The following is an 8,584-nucleotide window of genomic DNA, read 5'->3' as shown; positions in this document are numbered from 1 at the left end:
TGGAGTAATTGTAACCAGGAGAATTTCGTTATTAAGAAAATTTGTATTTGTACAGAGTAATGTTCTTTAAAACTGTAGGTATACAATTTCATCATTCTACCTGTACTCTTTCTGGGTTGGGCTGCGAACTGTTCGGGTCCCCTCGTATGATAAATGTTTAATTTTACAAAATATTTTGCTCAACGGGGTTTAAACTCCCTTGAGAAATATATTATGGAGAAATCAACATTTACTATATTTAGAAAAATGAAATGAAATCTTTGTTTTACGACCCACGGTTATGTCGGCTAGGCTAAAGGAGACGGTGATGATGAGAAATGAATGAAATGGTGGAATGAATAAAGTGAGAGAAAATGGGAGAACACCGAGAAAACCCATACACATGGTGTTTGTCTACCACAAAGTTCACATGGAGCGAGCTGGAATTGAACCAGGGACTCCATGCACCAAAGGTGAACGCACTACCACTGAGCCACCGCGGTCCCTTTTACTATATAAGGATATACCGTACAAAAATCGTACTTCTGAAAAGACATAGGATTGAATGCTTGAACTCCCCGTGATAATAAAATTCTGCGTACGCCACTATCAATTTTAATATCCCTGAGGGCTCCATGTTCTGTACTAATATAGAAAAGTCCGAAAGTCTTGTTACCCGTCTTGTTCCAGCTTGTTTAGTGATTCAGAACATCAGTATGGGTACATTATCGTAACACAATATGAGGTGGCGCCATGTCCTGGGTGAAATTTTCCGCCGCTCCAAATTTTTCTTGCTCAGAGAAAAGCACTCCCCTCTTCCGAAAAGGTCAATAAATTGCACTTTCGTCTGAGAAGAAAACTTTGCCTCTCACAAACACATTGAGCAAATTTTAGCAAGCTTCATGTCTTCGTCGCATGTTCCCATCTCATATACGAATGATGATCTAAAAGATGTAAATTCAAGACCATTTTTCATGTGTTCACTAGTCACTTTTGGAACTCCAAGTTCACAGTTGTAATAGACTGTTTATTCTGTTCCAGTTTTATTTTGTCTAAATAGTTGTATTCAATGTTTAATTATTGGCATATTTATTTTTTTCAATTTTGATTACTGAATGTTATTTTAGCATTCATGTTTACAAGCTTTATGTACTAGAGACCTTGTCATCTCTTTAAATACTGAGTATGTGTATTTTTTCTTTTAATGTATTGTGAGAAGATGTAACAAAGTGTGTTTCTTAGAAGAAAGATTGAAATTATTATTCCTTGCAAAAATTTAGAATTATTTTCATTATTAGAAATTTTAGATAGTTTGGTTTCACTTTTTTTCAAACAAAGGAACTTCAACTGTTCGATTAACTCACTACTCGTGCCGAACTTGCTCTTCAAGTCGAAGTCTGATAAATTACTCCCAATTACAAGCTTTCCATGACCGGAACAGGATCCATCCTGTTATCAGAGATTTCATAATAACATAGAGAGGTGAGAGGCAAATTACAAAATGGCGACCGTAAGCACGACGATTTGGAGCACTATCTATTTATAACTCTGGTAGTGATGTATTGAAAGTTGGGCAAAAGAAACAACTGAAGTGAAGCTTACATCTGACATTGACAATCATAGGGGAAATAATAAATAATACTTTGAAAGAAGAAAATGCCTAGGGCTAAGAAAGTGAAAAGACTGAGAGCTGGTGATTCCAGTGAAAATTATGCATGTTGCAGTGGAAAGACAGTGCAAAATGATGAACTGGTGAATTCCATTATGTGCGGACGTTGCCACAGATGGTACCATTTTAATTGTGTAAATGTTGATAATGGTAGATACGACGAATTTAGTAATTCGGAAGTAGACTGGTATTGTAACGAATGTGATATACCAAGAATGCCGGAAACAAATAAAGGAGACGGTTCAAAAGAGAAGACAAAGGCGACTGACAAATCAAAATTTACTTTAGAAGATTTGGTCCTGATAATGAATCAGGGCTTTGATGCTCTAAGTGAGGATACCAATCAGCGCTTTGATACTTTGTAAGATTAATATATATATATATATATATATATATATATATATATATATATATATATATATATATATAATTGTTTGTAATTGTGTATGTGTATTTTCGTGTCTACTGTTGTTCTCAGATGTTCGCTTTCTCGGGACCAAGGTGCGTTTGAGTATATCACCAGTTTAACCAGCTACAAGTCTATGTGGCCATTACAGAAAAATGGCTCGCAACCAGGGATGCACTCACTCGCTCCATAGTCATGGGAGAAAGAATCGGAACTCAGAAGACCTGCCCTACAAGTGTACTATCCAAATGAAGTTTTGCGCAACGGAAAGAAAAAAAAATAAAGGAACTCGAAAATTTTGGAAAAGTAAAATAAAATAAAATAAAAAATATAGGACTCGTGATATTCACTGATGGGTTTCCCATAACGTTTCTTTCATATCATTTCCCTTCGGTGATTCGTTTATCAGATTGATAGGAAGACGCATGGTTTTGATCTTGACCAAAATCATTATACTATCCAGGAAAAAAAAAAGAAATATATATGTATATTCTACTCTACTGTATCCTGTCGATATGAAATAAAACATAATTGTCAACCAGAAGCTTTTACTTGTTTCACCGAATCTCTTCATTATACAAAAAAAACTGTTTACATTCACTTTATGGGCACAACTGTACATTGCATTATGCTTTAGATAGCTACATTACCGTGCATGTCATAATTTGTGACCAGACATTTTGAAACATTACACGCACACACACTCTCATAACATTCATTTAAATTTATTACATATTCCCGACATTCAATATTTTATTAATATTCACTTGTTTTCAATTATATTGATGAATGTGCCTCTTATTCTTGCATTGTTATCTTTCATTTAAAATATATGGATGTTCACGGCAGCTACTATTACCAGGCACTTTCTTTTACATATTTATTTATATCTTGTTTAACTTAACCCTTAACAGGAAACATGTGTCTGTCAGACACGTATGGTTTTTCTTTGTATTACATTGGCAACACTGATTCACTCAATGTATCGGTTTTCTCAGTACCTTCCTATTATTTAGTTGTACGTGTGTTGCAGTAGTTCATTGTTGGCGTTAATGTCTGAGTGAACATTTATAGATGATTTTAGAAAACCTACGGTGTCTGAGAGGCACGCATTTCCGTTATCGTCTATATTTTTGCGTGTTTATTGGACACACATTTCCTGAAGAGACAGTTTTTCTTTCAAAAGGTAATGTGGTTGACTTTCATTTCATTTAGAAGCTATAGAACTCTTTAAACATACTATTTTGTTTGTATGAGATTTTATGTATTTGCAAAATATAGACCTAGTACTTCGAGAAACAAATGTAAGAAAGAAACTGTAAATACAGCAGATCGTTATTCTACGGCAAATTTTACAAAAATGCTGAAAGTGGAGGAGGAATTTATGTTACTGTCTTCAGTAGATTCTGATTAAGACCCCTCATTTTTTCCTGAAAGTCAAGAATTACCTACTGACAGTGAGGGCGATACTAAATCTGATACAGTGCAAGGTGTGAGATCAAGTAGTAACAGAAGTGTCAATGTGAGCAGCCCTACTCAAGTTTCATGTGATAATGAAAGCCTTAGATACAGAGGTAAAAACAGTTTTGTTTGGAATTCAAATGAACCACTAAGAAACCGAAGGGTTCTTCATCAAAACGTAGTAAGAGGGATGCCTGGTATAGCCACCCATTTAAGAAATTTGGGGGAAAAATCCTAGCAAAGTTGATATTTGGTCTACCTTATGTGATGATATAATTGAAAAGATTTCAACATGAAGTTGGAAGAAGATCGAAACAAATTTGAAGTAGAATAAAGTCAAACTACAGATCTACTGATCTATCTGAAAATAAAGCCCTTATTGCTCTCCTAATGTTCTGTTCTATTTGTAAATCAGGATATGAAAACATGTATTCACCATTTTCAAAACACTTTCGGACGACCTCTATTTAGAGCTACCATGTCCGTCAAACGTTTCCAAGCTTTTTTGGACAAATAGCACATTTGGTCAGGGTAGCTACATGTGGACAAATAGCATATTTGCATGGTAGTAATGTGTAGAATTATACTAACTTAAAATTTGTCACTTTTTAAATTTATGTACTATTTTTATTTAGATATTGAAATATTTTCTGAATTTATATGCCAATAGAACCGAATTAATGTATGTAATTCTTGTTTATCATACTTTCCTCGCAGTACAAAATATAAAGTTTAATTAATCTACATTACACATATGATTTTTAAAAAAGATATTGCTTTATAAATGTTGGTGTCCCACAGACACACATTTCCTGTAAGCGAGAAAAAATTACGTTTCCTGTTAAGGGTTAACCTATACATACTATTACAAGAAAATGAACATGAAATTACTAAAACCTTAATCTACACTAACCTAGAACACATTCACACTACACACCCACACCAACAAAATTTGTTCATATATCATAAAAACGTTTTGGTTGGAAGTCCAGGTCAAATTTCTTTAATGGGAATCGAATTTGTTATTTCGTGCCTCTGCACTTTTAAAATGAATACTCGCACGGAGTAGAAAACCAGTTGCCCCTATCGAAAACTTGTGAAAAGGACTCATCGTGCTTCTTTTAATCAAAGTACAGCTTCGGTTTATTTTTCAATACTCTATGGATATGTTATAGATTTAAAAGAAACTTTAATATATATATCGTATATATGTTTGATGCCAGAGAACGTCATTCCTATCCCATTTGTCTAGCTTGGTTGCAATAGGTAGCCAAACGATGCATAGCCAAATAAAAAAAAAATCACAATAATAAAGAACACTGCATACAACCTTATTCAAGATTTAGGCTTTCTTTGGATTTCGAAGATTTAGATGGTCACTCTAAACGAAAATCTTACGCTCATATGTACGTATATATTCTGTCAGTAGTTTATTCTACCTTTTATTTCCCTCCTTTCCTAAATAAACTTAGGCCGTCACATATTGCCTTAGTAATTGTATAGATCCTACGGCAAAAGGATTAAGAATGCATGGTTATACTACTATGATTCACTCAAAACATCATATTGGAACTATATGACTTGATGAAATTTCGAGGTTTAAAAAAATTCCAAATCCAGATTGCCAAGTTATTTCGATCGAGCCACTTCAGAAATAAATCAAGACATTACTTACAGTTGGATGAGTTTATATGAGCAAACAACCCAATTGTTATCCTTATGAGTACCAGTTCCTATTGATGAAAATGGAGCTTTCTTGTTGAATATTTCAGTTTCCAGTAGAAATATCACACACACACTTCTAATCAAATGTAGTTAAAGTTGAACCGGTTAATATCCATTAACCATATCGGTTCTTAAAAAATTCAGAGCTCTACACATGTAGTAATCAGCTTCCGTCGACTTGTGTGGGGTGCAAGAAGGTATGTGAGGAAGAATATGAGAAGTGAGGGGGAAATGATTATGATTAATGAATATTAATAAGATGGTTGAAGGCCCAAATTTCAGATACCTCTCATACACCAATGAATCGGTAGAGCAAAAGTTAAAATTTAGATGAACATGAGACTCTAGATTTCAAGGCATAACGTAGTTTTAACTCCGGGTAAAATTTCCAAATAGATTGTCCACACAACAACAAAAAGCTACTGGCTTCCACGCCTTATCGGCTCTGCATGCTCCCTGCAGCTGAAATAAAACAGTGTACATTTATAAATTTCTTGCACATACCTTACGTTCTCCTAGAGAAGTCCAAGAAAGACACCAGAGATCCTTGGCAAAATCATTTAATTTCGCAACAGCACACGAGAAATCGCACTGTACACTTTATTTACAAACACTGATATAATTTTCATATCAAATAAATTAATTTCGAAAACTATTAAATTTTGACTTTATTTAGGCCTTTTGTTTTTATTCGAAGAGTGTTCTAGTTCGTGCACGCAATTTTGTGTTCAGTGAAGTCGGTTGTCAGTATCCCTGGTCCTCCATGTAGGTCAGCATCCCGCGTAGGCATATCTCTCCCCATACGGCATGCTTCGTTGTTTGCTGAAGTCCTCTGGTCGTTCCTCCAACACCTCACTGGACCTGCAGCAGCAAGTTGCGATGATCTCCACTGGTCTTGAAGATCTCGGAGTCTCCGTCGTCTCGTTTGGAGATTTCTAGGTGGCGGTCGTAAATGGCCTGGCTGTTGACGGACACTTGCCTAGCATTACAGCACAGATACTCGTTGAACCATGTTTTGCATGTTTATGAGTCCGCTGATGCACTGACGAAGTTTAATGTTTTTTTGTCGGTAAGTGCTTGCGCCCAGAGCCGGTTGTCTCCAAGTTTCGAAGAACTATCTAACACTTATGATATCGTCTTGTATTCTAATTAACACAAGTGAAACACTTCAGAGTGAATAACTATCCAACACTTGGAGTTAGTCCAATCACGCACAGTCCAAGTGAACTGCCACGATAAGGGCTATAGAGAAACCCTCTCTATACGCGCCTAGTTCACAACCGCTTTAGCGTTTCAAAGTCGACCACCTTGTCTCTCCGCGTATCAAAATCAACTACTCTGTCTCTTCCTGGCCAATTGTTTTTATATTTTGCCATTTCTGGACAAAAATATAGGTTCGCGCCACATATAGCAAGTTTCCTTATGACGGGGAAGAGAGAGGTACAGGGGGATCAGTTCAGCGTGCTTAGCTACCCTTGTGACCTACATAACTTGCAAAAACACACTTTTGTATTTTTTCCCATTAATTGTACTTTACTGTAATCACTAAGTTGCTGCTATCACTCGAAAGTATCAACATGCAGCTTTCCAATGATGTCTATCACTTGGTGTCTGCTATTAGATATTCATATTAAAACATTGTATAAACATTTTGATACTTTTTAAAACCACTTGCCTCTCTCACCCTTATTTATGTCCATCATAGGGAGACACCTGGTGAGTGACTTCCAAAGTTTCCACTTGTATGAGAGGGGTGAGGGAGGTTCTCCAAGCACTGATTTTTCCTGTTTTAAAAGTTTTGCAGCACCAGACTTGTTAAAACTCATTACAAAATAAATTTATAAGTAAAAATATACATATATTCTAAGTATCTAGTACTGTCATCTGATAATTAATATATTATAATCGACATTCCCTTTCCACTCAACTTGGCCCTCAGCAGGAAAACGTCTGCTATAAACATGGAGGCATGGCTCTTACGTGTATCCTATTTCATTCAAGTACTGTGAGAGTTGCCACTCTTTTCAATATAAGCCTTTATTAGATTACTATAAATGCTAAAACTAGCTACGACCTAACTTAGTAAAACAAAAATCATAACGAATATATCAAGAGAACTTTTTTACATATATATAAAGAATTATGTGTGGAACATCTATACACAAAGGGGGTGAAGGCTGTTAACAGGAATAGCACCGAATCATAGCTTCTAGAGTATAGTTTGAAATTAGAGGTCCGCTTCGCCAGCGGAAGACGTCCGTTGGTATACAGACGCTTGCATACTAATATGTGCGAAAAGGAGGCGTGGTTTCAAAAGTCACACGTCTTTGTATTCTCCGTTTCGACATGTACATGCTAGGTTCCAGCTCCTTCCAGTAACAATAGATTTTTTCGACACTCCGACTCCGAACGGAAATGTTACTCCCTCATGCAGAAATGACTAAATATATAAATCCATATCCTGACATATTCTTCATGTGTCTAGGTACGTCTATAAACTGCAAAATTAGATGGATACTATGCTCCACTGCTCTCCCACAGAACGCTTAGTTCCTGTGTGCACACAAAGACTCTGCTTTGAAACTATTCCCTTTTTTTTTAACTCTACGTTCTCCCAGAACGAGAGACTGAAGCTACGTATTCCCATCAAAATACATGGTACATACGATTATTAACTAAATGAACGTTTAATATACATATTTATACGCTTCACCTCATGAAAATTGACATACTTATACATACAAATAAACTTAAATCTAATTAATGATTCCACACCTAATCCTTTATTTTAAAAATAAATGTAAATATATAACTAAAAATCTAAATATTCCATATGCAAATAGGACAAAAAGTTAATATGCAAAATAGGTGTATGTATGCACTATACACATGTCACATGCAGACGACAATCAACAACATTGGGCTGCTTCACTAATTTTCCTCGCTCCGTTCCGTCCAAATAGATAATACAAAATCGCAAATTTTGCAACTGAACTCTTAAAAATTCGTTATGGATCAGCTTTCTTTACCATTTTATTCCTACAATATTTGACGGGCAGTAACTGGGTACTGCTCTCTTGAGACACGCCATTAAAGTACAACAACAATGTGACGTAACAGTACGAAGATTGATGATGAGCTAATCATCAGAGACTTCAAAGGAAAGCGACCAATTATAGATAATTCTGTAAATCTGTGCTACTGACGTCACACAAAATAAGATTGAAGATGATGCACCAAAACTGAGTTAATTTTGACGATTTTCTATCAAGATGGCTGAAAATCTAAAGAATTTTATGAAGGATATTTTTAGAATAAAATTTTAAAGAAATTTCTGGGAGAGT

This window comes from Thermobia domestica, chromosome 14, assembly GCF_964235325.1.
Source record: "Thermobia domestica chromosome 14, izTheDome1.hap1.1, whole genome shotgun sequence".
Classification (NCBI taxonomy): domain Eukaryota; kingdom Metazoa; phylum Arthropoda; class Insecta; order Zygentoma; family Lepismatidae; genus Thermobia; species Thermobia domestica.
This window is presented reverse-complemented; position numbering follows the sequence as displayed.